The sequence below is a fragment of the Anser anser genome (genome assembly GCF_964211835.1).
Source record: "Anser anser genome assembly, chromosome: 8".
Lineage (NCBI taxonomy): Eukaryota > Metazoa > Chordata > Aves > Anseriformes > Anatidae > Anser > Anser anser.
The window spans coordinates 133,624-148,376 of NC_139728.1; the positions used below are offsets into that span (position 1 = coordinate 133,624).

Genomic DNA, 14,753 nt, shown 5'->3' on the forward strand with positions numbered 1-14,753 from the left:
CCGCTGTTCCCCTGGCTCTGTTTCCCTTTGATCATTTTGTGTTGCTATTGGAACACTTCAGTAAAGAGGGCCCCTGTGACCGTGCACAGGCTAGATCCTCCACAGATTAAAAGCCAAAAAAAGACATGGTGTTTTTCCTGAGATGAGGGTTTGGCCCTGTATTCTTAGTGTTTCTCTGCCACCAAGCAGGGTCTCATCAGGCAAGATGCTGAGCGCACTGGGTCTAAGACCAAGTGAATGGAGTACACACAGCACCACAGATTCCCTAGAAAAGGTCCTTTACAAAGAACAAGCTGGATGTTACCAAATGAGCTGTATGTGGACTCCCTGTAAATACAACAGAGCTTCAAACTGGACTTCTTTGTAGAACTCCAGCCTGTGCTAGGGTTGCAAGCCCTCAATCTGTGCACATTAATTCCTCACTTCTTTGTAGAGGCAAAAACACTGCTGAGAGGGATGCAAACATATTTGTTTTATGATGATGCATAAAGACACTGCCTGGAGTCTCCCAAACAAGCTTTTCCTTCGCTTTAGTGGCATGCAAACAGTGCACACTACATGCTTTAAATGGGATTCGAGTCACTTTTTTCATTGCTACTAGAGCAGGTACTGCTGGAGATAAAAGCAACTGTCTCAGAAGAGCAGGTATGACATCTGGTACATAGCACCAAAAATAATAAATCTTTAACTTCCTCTCTTACCTGCCAAACCTGCTCCAAGGAAATAAACCTGGGAAATATTACAAATGCACACTGCTCTCTGATTTCAAAGGAAGAACTGACCTATTTTTTCTTTGCCCATTTTAAACATTTCCTATGACAAAGTCAGTTTACTAAAACAATAGGTTATGTTTGGAGTAACCCAAATCATGACAGAAAACTACATGCATATGACAAAGCCAAGTGGCCTGATGTTTGCACAGGAGGTAATTCACGCTGTTAACGCTATTTATAGAGCAGCAGCACCTTGGGGACCCAGTCAAGCTCAGCACATGTACTTGGTAGGCACTATACAAACATGAAACCTGATAGTCTCTCCCCTGCAGTGCACTCATACTTGGGATTTATGGAGACTGATTGTGTCAGTCGCCATGCAATTTGGGAGCAGTCCTTTGCAGAATTATTTTCTCTGGTCATATTTGCGTAATAAATATTTTCCACATCTGTTCAATAGTCTACCTGGCTTATAAAATGGGAGATTTGTGTATTGGCAGAGGTGACCTACTTAAATCAGGAACAATTAAAGACCCACTTCCTATCTACAGGCTTGACTAAGGAACCACACGCAGAAAAAAAATCAAACAAGAAATCAGGAAATATTTCTCAGTGCTACAATTCTGGTCATATGGGAGGGTCTATGGGGGGATCAAAAAAGGCAGTGCTTGTGATTATTAGCAATGTAAATAGGACACATTTGGAGGCTGTCACCATCCCAATCGCTCATCTGCTTTTATTAGTCTTCGTTCTTTATTCTTATTGTCTTTGGTTTTCAGTGCTTGTCATTAAAGTTAGTTATGTTATAGGCATCTGTTTAGCATATTCTATATGAAAATGCAAATGGAGATGAAAAGCAGTAAAATAAATATATGCAGTTTCCATATCACATATATATTTGACTGTAGCACATCAAATACAAAAGAATTGTTTATCACTTCAAAAGTCTGCTTGTTCGTTACGTGCATTTCTTTTTTACCAGCAGATGGCAGCTTACCATTATTTTAAATAGGTTCCTTTGTTAATATCTGATATTTTTAAGTCCTACGTGGTTTGTAAAAAGCCTTGAGCCCATCTCAAAGTTAATTTTTAATTCGATTTCCTTGTGCATCATCCACTCTAGAAAAAGTAATCCGGACTGAGCTATCTGTTTCAGTTTACAACCCTGCTGTTGACTGAGGCTAAACATTATCTATAGAGTTACCTGACAGCACCAGCAGGCATTATCCAGCCTCAAACATTCACTGCTGCTACCAGTCCCCTGAGGTCCACCTTACACTTCCTGACTCCCATCTGCGTTGGGGGAATTGCATACAACGTAATTAACACCAGTAGCAGGAAATGCATGAAGGATGTGACTGTACAAAGGGGCCAGTGGTTTATCTACCTCTGTGTCACTTGGGCACTGTCTGAATTTTAGATAACAAAGAGTTAAAACTATTGTCGTGGCAGCAGGGGGCTGCCTCCAGCACTTCAGCAAGGAGGACCATGGGCACAGGGAATCTGTGCCAGGAGACACAGCCTGCAGGGTGCTTCCAGAAACTCTGCTGGTGCCCAGGACCACCCTCTAACCCAGTCAGAGGCACAACTACAAGACGATCCTGACTGGTCTCGCACAGGGCTGACAACAAGCGCTTTCCTGGTGAAAATTTCCAGCTGTGAACGCAAACAAAATGAAGGGATGGGTCTGTCAGTCACATGCTGCTTTAACACATGGGCACCGATTTACCCTGGGCATTGCCTGACAGCCCTCACAGGCACAGCATTGCCAACCACATCCTAAAAGCAGGCACTGGGGAGAGACTAATGCACCAGAAGCCTCATTCTCCACTGAAACTGTGGCAACACTGCTCAGTCTGTGTGAGCCCAACTCCCCTCCTCCTGCCCCAATGACTCCCTCCTCTGTGTCAATACCAGCATTCAGGCCAGCAAGATGAGGCTGGATTTGTTCCTCCTCCAACTCTGCCACCCACCACAGCACGCAACTGCTCCTTTTGACAGCATCAGCCACAGAGATTTTTAGAGGACTGAAGCAATCACACGGACCCCAGCTTCTTGCAGGAGCAGCACCGAAATGGCAAGGAAGAGCAGAACTCCTCTCACCTTACACCACAGACATGCCAGCCCAGCCTTTTGTGATGTGATGGTATTTCAGGCATATACCCACTTCTGCCAGCTCTTCAGCCACTGAGCACGATGGTGGGTTGAAACAGACTGCAGAGAAAACGGGAGTGCGAGGTAGGAAAGGGCTTCCCTCACCTGCCCACAGGCTGGGGACAGACTGGTTTTGTGGGATTTTGTTCCTTTGTTTTTTCATTTTGCTTGCATGGCAAACTGCCCTTTCCCTAGGGCTGCACAGGTCCTCTCAAGTCCTGCAACTTTTGAATTTATGCGTTCCTTGTATTCTCACACTGAAGTGGCAAACAGGTTACAACCCAGAGATGGTTTTGCATCTGTTAAACAACTAAACAAATCTAAAAGTTCCTAAACAAAGAGTACTGCTACACACCAGCCTGTGGGCTATCTTGGGAATGCAGGGCTTTCTTTTGCAAGCAGTCCCACTTAGCCTCTTTTTAATGATTTGCAGAGGGAGTGAGAAATTCATCAGTGCTAGTAAATTAGGAGAAGCTGAAAACAACAGAGTGCACAGATGCATTATACAAATGGAGAAAGAGAGCTGAAAAACATGGGGAGGAGAAAGGAAATGTGACATTATTTGGGAAAATCAGGAGTGCGTTACACTGCAGGGAGTAATAGGACACACATGTACATGTGACCAGGTGCCAGCTGACGAGGGAAAGGGCCAGGGGAAGCGCCCGCACTTCTGTGCCACTGGATCCTTTCACAACAAAATGGCTCCCATATAGATGGGGCTGGATCCACCTCAGAACCTACAAGGAGGAGCAACAGGATGACGAACAGGAAAGGAAACTGCATTTTGAATATCACAAGAAGCCGCTGACACCAAGATGAATGATGTGCTGCCAAAAAGTTCATCATCTGGGACTTTTAAAGCTAGGCTGGACAAAATACTCAAAGATGTGCCAAGAGAGACAGCTCAGCACTATCAGGAAGGGACTGACTAACAGGCTAATTCTGAAGATTCCTGAAGATGCAGAACACTGGGTACCCATCTTGAGGTCTGCATAGGCAGAGCTGTGCGTGTAAAATAAGACTGATACAATTCCAGCAGTCTTTTGTAGGAATAAAAAGCAAATGCATGTATGTATGAATCACTCAATGACTTTTTAGCTTTTCATAGTTCCCGAGACAATCATACAAGCAGAAAAGACATGTCAGTCAACCTCTTTTCCTTGTGCAACTGCATAGACAAGAAGGTGTCCAAGTGAACCTGAAACCATCCTATCAACTTCTGTTTCCATCTGGGAATTACTTTAAGTAATATTCAAAATAGATTTAACATCAGTTATTACTCTGTTTGATTATTGCATTCCTAGGATAATGGATTTCAAAATTGTACTTTCCAGTTGAAGATTAAAGAGCTACTTCTAGGCTTCCTACCTTCTTTAATAAAGTAAGATTCAATCTAGTCTCAAAAGTTGAACATTAATATAGAGATTTGCTGTCATCTTAGTAAGTGTTAGCAGTAATCATTTAGCATTCCCATTACTTTCCCACCTAAATCTCATCTACTCATGTTGAGAAGAAAATGATTTCTTATACACGTCACCTTCATCTTGCAGACACTGAGGGATATGTCCCAGTGTTGGACCTCAGCTTTTCTGCTCTGCCTGGAAGAGTGAAAGCAGGTTTGCACCTGAGGGCAGAAGGAGGGCAGCTTTTCACACCTGTGACACACAGGTACCCCCTGACCTGAGCAGCTTGCTCCCTCTCAGGGGAGGCGGTTGTGTTCAGAGGAAAACACAGCTGGCTCACTGCATGGTCGGTGTAAAAATAGCATCTAGAAGCCACATTTGATGCTGCAGTGCGTAGTCAGCATTGGAAAGCAACACACTTTCCTCCAGAGTGCAAGACAAGCAGGGATCCTCTTAATTGTCCGATCATGCACATCAGCAAGCAGTGGAAGTCCATTTAGCTAGCCTTGCACTTCTTCTATGCACATCATCACCTTCATATTGCAGGGAAAGTCCCAGCACTTGCCTGTGACTACAGCGTATGCCCCCAGAAAGAGGGGCCGGGGGAAGGAGGAACAGAAGACATATCTCTTGGCAAGGTGCAGAGCCTGGCCCTCTCAATCTCCCCTTGCAGAGCTGAGGTTAGCTCCTGGTCCTGCTGCTGGTGAAAACCAAGGGAAAATCCCACATCCTGATGAGAGTCTGGAGCAAAAGTATGCTCCATGGATTTTGTCTGAGATAGAGTGTTGCTTTATTTCAAAGTTGACCTTGCTAAAACACGAGTTCTAATCACCACACGATACAGTATGGAGAATCTCTTAATTTACCCAGAATCTGCCTCTAGGCCAAGAGCACTCAGCCTCTTCGTAATCTTCTGCACTGTGTCATATTAAAAGTTAAATCAACAGCAGGACTCAGCCTAGGTTTGCCACTCTACAAACGTGCACTGGGAGGAAGGAAGAGTTGCAATCCGAGCCCAAAAGCCCCGGTGTGCATTTCCTCCCCACCCCCTTCTTTCCCCCTGGCTTTATGCCAAAAGCGGAGCAGCAACCAGGTGACCTTATCTGCTATCAGCACCTTCTGTTTTTCTGTGTTTCCTAGCAGGACACAGAGAAGCCATGATGCCGAACAACTACAGAATCTCGCTTTGCACCAAATTTTCCACCTCCCTTGTGAGGCACCATGCCAAACTCTTTGCCACTTGAGTGATACGAAAAGCAGATGAAGGCTGATCAAAAACTGCAGTTTTGCCCATGATATGCAGAGAATGTATAATTAGAAATTAATATTTATGGACTATGTTCCTCTATCATCATTTTTCTGCCACAAAGTATCGCTACAATGTCACTTAGAAGACAATAAGGGTTGAGAAGTCTCTGAGTGGAGAAACATGGCAGAGTACCACGCAGCGAACAGAAGGAGATCAGAGCCTCACAGTACTTGGCTCTAATGAGACAGTGGCCCGCAGGACCACGACAGAGCAGCCCAAGGACAGGAGAGCTTCAGGACATTAAATACCTGGTGGCTGAGAGCTGGTGCAGCTGCAGCAACCAAGACAGGTTTGTCTTCATCTGCTGTGAGCAGAGCTGTGGGCTCCTTCCCGGTGGAGGCGGACGTGGGTCAGGTCACGTGCAGCTGTGTCCCTGGAGTCCGGCTTCCTGCAGCATGCTCTGCAGAGGGCAGCAGCTCAGTCAGCTCAGGAACTGAAGCCAGTGAAAACAACTCAGCCTCTCTCACGTCACGTCTTACTGCATGTCCCTGCACAAGAGCTCTGCCTTTGCCTGTTGATTTTTGGGTAAAGTCCTAGGAATGAGCCTGGCACCAAAAAAAAAGAATGGAGCTTCTAAATAACTGGATGCTTTAAAATATTTGTACTATAGTGAGTGTAGCAAATCTGAGAATTAAATGTATGGCAGAAATTCAGGATTTGACTGTGTGAAGCAGGCCACACCACATCAGAAGCCAACCTACGACTAAAATCAGGAACAAAACAAGACCTGGTCACCTACAGAACGGAGAACACCCTCAAGTGAAGCAAAGAGCTGAAACAAAGAGACCCATTTGTGTCAAATACCCTTTTACCTCCTGGCAGCACATAAACTCCAAAAGGCCAAACTTGCTTTTGTGGCAACTTTTCTCTGACTAAGAACCTGGGGTTTTAGTCTAGCATCTGAGGAGATCTTTGGACAAGCTGCACGCTGCTACATACTCTGCAATTCTACTTGGCTGGAGTGTTGGACAAATGCAAGACTAATTCTCCATCCAAGACTCATCTACTGTGGAACATATGATGAAGCAAGTATACACTGGCTAGGTCATTGGGTCCTATAAAGTACAAATGTGGCAAGGGTTACTAACAAAAGAAATTGCAGGATGTTCTGGAGTTTCATTTACAGCTTGTTTATTGAAAGTAAGGATACTTACCCTGGAGTAAATTTTACTCAACAAAACTCAAAGTTTAAGTAAATGCAAATAGCCTACCCTGAAAACGTGAAAAATAAACAAAATATAATTTAATTTAATTTGAGCACCCAAGCAAGTCATTCGCAAGTCTTTTTAATGTTCAGAAAGAAAAAGACTTAGTTCAATCTCTACAAATGGTTTTACTTATTTCTGTTACTTTCCATCTCTTGAGGATAATCTACTCCTAATAAGGACAATTGCTTAGATTTATTACCCCACTGAGGTCTCGTTAAAGATCTAACAAAAATCCTATTTAAATGAAAGGACAACAGAATCTTTAAAGTCTGTGTAGAGTTTAATTAAAACCTGAAACAGAATCCATGTCTTCATGCATAAGAAAAGCAAAAACAGATTTCAAAGCTGTTAAACTACATGTAATTGGTATAAACTACCCATTGAGCCAAAGTTAAAAAAAGTAGGCTATCACATGAAATTTGGAGTCTATTAATAAATAACAAACCTGATAGAAGTGCATGGCGCCAAGTTTTTGCATGCATTTTTTAATTTTCCTAATTTGCTAGGCATATCTTAGAGTAAACATGAGACATACTAGCTGTTAAGTTGAACAAATCCAAAAGGGACAAAAAAAGAGGCTGACTGAAATCAATGCATTAACATACACCAGTGTTTAAAAACGTTTCATAATGTTCCCAAAGAGAGCATGTAAACTGCAGCAATCTCAGTGCAAAACTGCTGTAATCTGTGTTCCCATGTAGTCATTATTCACACATGGGAGTATACAGTTCCTACAGTAATTTTTCATGCATGAATTCTTTAAAACCCAAAATCACTGACATAAATACACAAGGGGGACCTCCCTTTCGAAAGTTAGCATTTTATGAACTCTGGAAGGGAATGTGAAGATAAATGCCAGTCTGACACAGCTCTCCTGTAGGGGCCTGTGCAGCCCTCTGCAACTGCAGGCACACCAGAGTCTCCCCAGGCCAAGAGCCACCAGCAGCCCCTCAGCCCGTAGCTGCAGTGCCAGACCCATGTCTTCCAAAGTCTCCCTTCCCCCTGCCACCATGCAACTGGGGCTGCGTGTGTAAGGAAGGGAGGTCAGCCCGACAGCTACTATGGGCATGTAATTTCCTCCTCAGGAGATAATAAATTCTGAGGAAAAAAAAAAAAAAGTTCCTTTGCTTATTTCTGTATTAAATAAAAGCCACTTTTGCTTCTCTGCTTTTCCACGCGATGAAGGCTGATGGGCTGAGCACGGCCGGCACACAGACGGGCTGTGCTGAGGAAGCCCCCGCAGGGCAGCTACACGCAGCGGTAAGCGTACCGCAGCGGCTGGGAAAGGGGCAGCAACATAGCGGCTGACCCTGCTGGCTGGCTCAGCCCGCCCAGAGGGGCGGCAAGAACGGCAAAGCACGGCCGTCACTGGGGAGCCGCAGCCCGAGGCGGGCCACGAGTCCCTGCCGGACAGCCCCGCGGCACGGCGTGCCAGCCTGCCCCCTGCGCTGGTCAGCCTCGCGTGACTGATGTAACCCGCTTTGTTAAAGCACGCATCATGCCCGCAGCAGGTGGCCGTCTTGCTATTGAGGCTGTTCCCCGTTTCAACGGCAGCTCCTCCCAGCGCCGTCCTACACAGCCAGCACCTCAGCTCCGCAGTGCCTCACATCCGGCTAGAGGCCGCAGAGCTGGGGCCGTGTGACGGGGCCGTGTGACCGGGCAAACCAGCGCCCTGCGCGCCCCGGAGCCGCCTCCACTCCCCGGCCCCCAACGAGCCCGCTCAGCGTCACCGGCACCGGGCGCAGGGCACGGCCCGCCGTCACCATGGCGACGGCTGAGCCCGCCCCGCGGGCCAGAGGCAAGATGGCGCCCGCCCCGCCCGTCTCCATGGCGACGGCCGCGGGAAGGGGACGCAAGGAAATGGCGCCAGAGCCCAGCGGCCTGAGCTAGGCCCGGCCCCGCGGTGGACCCCGAGGCGCAGCCCGGGACAGCGCCGCCCTTCTGCCAGCCCGACAAGGCCGCCTCGGCCCCAGGAGCTGCTTTCCTGGCAGTTTTAAACCCGGCCGCGCCTCTTAACGCCCGTTTGTACGCCTCGCTTAAATAAAACAAAGCAAAAGCTAGCTCTTCCCGCGTATAGCTTTCCCAAGGCAGACGGGTGATCCGCAGTGCACCTCGGGCTGGGGCGTGTTAGTGTAGCAAGGGGAGATGCCCAAGGTGAGGACCCTGCGGAAGCCACATTAACATGGCACGCAGCACGTCCCAGCGCTGTATCCCTCAACGCTCTTTTAAAATAAATGTGGTTTGAAGCTTTGCGTCAGAGGCTTTCACAGATGTTTACGGCTGTTAGCCAGCACTTGGAATTATTACCAATTCCAGATAGTGGTAAAGAGCTCATTTCCCACTGCATGCTCCTAGCAACTGGCAATGTAAAGTTCATGCTACTCTTTTTGCAGCTCTTTCACTAGAGATGCAAACCCAACACCGTTTCAAGGCCACATGTAAAGCTGCAAAGCTGCGATGAGATCTTGGAGCATCCCAACTACTTTCACCCTTTCATGAGGCTACCACACAGGACATCTTAGTAAGTTATTACTAAGACACAAATAAAAAACACAATTGAAAAGACAGTAATAGCTGCCAACGGTGACTCCAAGCAAGATTTAAGATCTCTATTTTACTAGTGTTGTGTTGTTCACTTGTCATATGCGTGAGTTTTAGTCTGCTTTGCTTTTTGCACACATCCAGTTTTTCCTAGTAAGAACAGCATTGATAAGAGACAAGCTTCCCAAAGGGCTGGAGACAGGGTATAATCAGTCACTAGTTTTAACTAATTTCACAGAACAACTGTGTTGGCACAACAGCTGGGGTGGCACAGGGCAGGAGCAGCGCTCACCAGCAAGCAGTGCCAGCAAGTTTTTCTGCCAGAACACATTTAACACAGAATTACACTCTCAGTGAGTACTTTCATTACTGGTTAGGTTCCAGTTTCTTCATGAGCACGTTCCAGTCACACTAACTTCTAAAAATAGCTGGCCAGTCAGCACAGTCTTGTCTAGCAATAGAAACCATGGCTTCCTAACTGCATCTGCATTATGTTTGTCCACAGCAGAGAAAGGTCAAAATACAGGCAATGAGGGCGAAGAACGCCCATAACTTAGCATGTCTGAATTGCTCCAGAAGCCTCAGTACTCAGATGGTTCCTAAAGCTGTGCCTCTGGAGGTGGTAATACGTTGCCTGATAGTTTTTGTTTTCTTTTCAAGTTATGGGATGAATTGCATTAAAAGTCTTAGACCAGATGTCCCTCTCCACAATAACAGTTATAGGACAGGCTTCTTCATAAAAATATCCTGTGGGAGTCTTCCTTAGCAATCTTACCTGATCTGCCTGTGCCTTCAGGGGAGCGGATTGTTGTTCTCTCGAGCTGCTCTGCGGAGGCTGACACTCAACATGTGGCTGCTCTGAGTGCTTGCCTTGATCCACAGCCTGTATCAGAATGTTTCCATGTCTGACAGCCGCCTTACCTATAGCCACAGTCACAACTTTTCCCTTGAATACTTAAGTAGCTTCGGCAGCTGACACTGTATCAGCCTAGCACTCCCAGAACGTATAAAGGATATAGAGGAGTAAGATGAAGTGCTTTACTTCCTTCTCTGCATCATCCCACCCCAGAAAAGGAAACAGTTTCTCACAGGCCTTCAAGTCAGCAAAAGGTGTGTCCTACAATTAACTTGCGGCCCACAACACCTCAACGCACGGTTGAATGTTTCAGTGCTAACACCTGAAACCTTAAAAGCAGAGGACATTTTAAAATCAACCTAAGAGTGACAGATAACCCAAAGAAGAATATATAGCTACTTTGGGAAGCATTAATGCAGAGTAAATCTAGTCAATAGCAGAAGTCAGAGTTACTCCTAATCTCTTCTGGTTTACAAATTTGCTTTTCTGTAAGAAAGGCACTTCAGAACTTTAAGAACATGACCAACACCTGGAATTTACACACTCTTGTAGAGCTCATGCATACCCAAGTGAGCCTGACTGCACTCCACTGAGTGACCAGGCCTGTCCCACACCTGTTACAACTTACCCATTTTGCAGGACCAGCACCCAATTTTCTCTTTTCTAAAGCTGAAACCAACGAAACAAAAACATAAAAGACAACGTTAAAGAATAGTTAGCTCTTTTTGAGCTGAATTGGGATCCTGAATTAGCAAGTTTCTTCAGGTGAAAGCTTTTCCTTCTGACGAGCACGCCCATAGAACCCAGATTTCTAAGAGAAGGTATTATTAGAATCACAGGAGAGAATTACTCTTTAAACCATTAGAAGTCTGATGGGCTGGAGAGCTAGACTAATTAGAAAAGCTTGAAAATGAACCTCCCCTTTGGGTCAATGTAGGGTGAATCTTTGCATTTTACTTCCAATATGAAAATTTCCAAGTGGTTCACAGAGCACCACAGACACCACTCAGACTTCTCGAGGGAACTCTTCATTCTCCTGTTACTTCTAAAGCTTGGCTCTAACCTCAAGCAATTCCCCAGCTCCTCCACAACACTGCCTACAGGATTTTGGCTCACTGCGCTTTCCTTCTCCGCCCCATTTGGGAGTGCCCGATGTTCCCTCCCCTGAGCATTACTCAGTTCCTCTCCGAGGAGCAGACATCTGCCTCTCCCTCCTGTAATTCAGAATACAGGAGGTGAACAGCCATTTTCCTTACAGCCTGCCTCTCCATGCCCTACTAAAGTCCCAGCAACACAGTAGTGGAACAGGCAGTACTTCTGCAGCGAACTGAGCGTGCACACTGAACGTTCATCACATCACAAGCAGGCGGAATCCAAGATTCTTTTTATATGAGGAGCAACTGAAGGATGACTTGGGTTTTTCCTTGAACCAATACTTTTTGCTTATATAGACTGTAAAAAAGTCCTGTTTTCTTGAGCTTGCTTTTTTTTTTTTAAAGTATGAGGGTTTTTTTTGCTCAAAATTCAAAGAGATGCACTCAACCATACTGAACAAACACTTTTAGCATTTTATAGTGACACCAAAAGTAGCCCACCTAATGACTAGTCCCCTTTACCACCATCTTACTTTCCCCTCTATTGCTCAGTAGTGATCCATTTTATAGGCATGTACATGCAGATACACCCAGCTAATAAAACAAAATGCATTGAAACCTCTACCCAACTTTGCATCTACTTAAACTGACAGTGAAGCCATACAGTATGCTAGGAACTATCTTTAGGTATTCTCAAGTAAATACAACTAAATTTAAATAAAATCCAAAAATCATAACAAAGTTTACAGCAGGTCCTATATGAGTGTCGAGACAAGAACTTAATACCTTGTTTCTTTTCAGTTTGCTACTTGTTTTGTTCTATGTTTAACTACTGAAGAATGCTAGCAAGAAAAATGGTTTTGTTGTTATTCTTTTAGTGTTTTTCCAGGCACCATAAGACAGTCGTTCTCCAGCAAAACTTCTGCAGAAGTACGTTCTGTGGATAGGATGAATTTTAAAAGGGTGACCAGATGGTGGCACAGTAAATGCCCTTCATTTGAAGGGTTGCATGTGCACATTAGAAACGTGCCTTGTTTTCCATATGCATATAAGAGAGGGTTAGACACTCATACTTCTCCTCACACAGAACAACGACTTCCCAAAACATTTGTCAACAGAGTATTTACTACCAAATCCAGAAGGAGTTTGAGATTCTAACACTGTCCCCATTAATGAGAAAAAATATCACTGTACAAAAGCTTTTTATTCCCCCTACTCTTTCTTATCAAATCCTTCAAACAGCTGATAACTAGCTCTTACAGATTGTAAAATCAGATAGAATTCTATTATTTTACTAAAACCCGAGGGGTCAACTTATCACCTGAAAACCATTTTACATGGACAATTTGACTTTCATGTGGAGTGTCAGAACATACCCTAGATGTGAATCTAAAATAAATTATATAGAATACTGCCTTATTTGTGCTGAAATTTATTGGTCCCACACTGCAATAATTTTGAAAACTGTATCCCTTAAGCTACAGTGCTGAAATATTATTAACTGCTTCAACTGATAGAGCATTTCTGATTGGCTGCTATAAACTCTATGGACAGAGACTAATTTCAATTGAATCACATGCTTATCTGAAGACATTTTCCACCATTTCAAGCAGCCAACTTTATTTTCTTCCAGAATATACTGTCCATTTTATTACCATCATCCTCAGTATACATTGTCATTTCTGTAAATCTGTTCCAGAAACTAAGAATGTATCTAAGCTTCTGCTAATATGGTTGTCTGAAACAATCACACCCAAGAGAGAGGGAGAGAGATCCACTTGTACCTCTTATCTTCCTAAAACAGGTTATTTTCCTCACTAAGCAAGCCTCCAGTCTCTGAAATGCCATTAATCACTTTCTTTAATCACTTCTACTGCCATTCTTTTGAATTAAAATTATTTTGATAATGTGTTGATGCTTTAGTGAATGCTGTTTTTACACCTATTGGTATGATTTTAAGAAACCACCCAACTAATCTCAGAGCCTAAAATCTTTTTAACTGAGGAGATACTGAAAATGTTGTCAATGATCCAGCTGCTGGGTGACTATTCTTGGAGCAGAAATTTCCAACTAGGCAGAAAAACCTCCTCCAGGCATAACTTGTAAGACACAAGAATGGTGCCATGGGATAAAATCATTTTATTTCCTGCACACAGTAACCTAAGAAGTCTGGACTACAAAAGCTAAAATATTATATCACAATCATGAAACAAAAACAGAACAAACAAAAACCACTCACCTTTGGAAGTCCTAGTAATAAACTCTATTGACTCACTTTCACTCAGATGAATTAATAACACTTATAAACCAAAAGAAATTGCTAAGAAGGAAGTTCTTACCTCAATATATACCAGTTTCTAGACAGCACTACCCACACTTTTCCTTTACTAAGCTGCATCAAGCCTCTTCAGGCGGCATTCAGGCTAGTGACAATTCGCTATGGCTAGTCAGTCCCTCTGAGCAGACAATGTATAGCTTCTGGCAATGGCATACAGCTCAGTAAGGCCTCTGCCTAGCAAGAATTTGAAAAACAAAGTTTGGCAACCTTAGGGAGACATTTCCTTCTCTTCCAAACCCGTTATTACCTGGCTCCCTAACATCCTTCTTTTATGTTAGGATGTATCTAAGAAACAGCAGGAGCCTGTCAATAAACAAATACTCCATTGCAAAGTCCCAGTCCTAGCCATGCAAGAAGGGAAGTGGCTAGCTGTTGACTGGAGCTCCATGTTCACTTTCTCTCACACCACTCGACTTCCTGAGGATACTCCTCATAAACTTTAAGCTTTGGAACACTTAATTTTTGTTTTGGCCAAGCACTTCAATTGGTCAGTGGTGGCCTATGTTGGGCAGTAACTTTAGAAGCATGAACTTATCTTTAGCAAAATGGAAAACCTGGAGGAAACTCTTTGGGACAGTAAAACTAATATTCCCATGTCTGCCTTAATTATATCCTACCACTTACTGAAGTGACTAGAGCAAGTTAGCAGGACTCTTTCTGTCTTATCTAAACAACAGCAGTTCCCTCACACCACACATTCACAGTACTGAAGTAGTAGTATAGAAATTGCCCTTGCCCACTTGTATTAATAAAATATTCTGAGCATTTGTAAGTGCTTAAACAGCTAAGATAAATGTTTTGGAATCTATTTTTAGAAAATGATACCTTAATTAGCCCAAAAGCAGAAATTCACAATTTCATAGTGGGTACAGATAATAGAGACTGAGTATAGCTGGAAGTGTGATCAGATGTCAACATGCAGCAGGCTAAATAAGTTACACAAGCTGACCTTAATATGTGTGACTATCAGGTTTTCACTGTAGAAATACGCATTTTTCAATATCATTTTCTGAGCTGAAATCATGTCATTTACATGCAAATCAGACTATATTTTGCAGCTATTTCTTCTCTGCTGAAGTCATGGGAATTATTTGCACTTAATAAAGCCTCATAAATAGTTTTTGCCTCTAAGTAGGT

General features: G+C 44.0%; 1 protein-coding gene across 1 annotated transcript in view; it reads right to left on the reverse strand.

The window, feature by feature from the left end:
- Positions 1-6,107: 6,107 nt before the first annotated feature.
- The window catches only part of HFM1 (helicase for meiosis 1), a 148,059-nt gene continuing 139,413 nt past the window's right edge, over positions 6,108-14,753 (reverse strand). Inside the window, exons 48-50 of the mRNA XM_083847410.1 lie at positions 10,813-10,853; positions 10,104-10,211; positions 6,108-6,124 (exon numbers count right to left, since the gene is read on the reverse strand). The gene's annotated coding sequence lies outside the window, so the exon portion shown is untranslated. The remainder of the gene's footprint in view (positions 6,125-10,103; positions 10,212-10,812; positions 10,854-14,753) is intronic.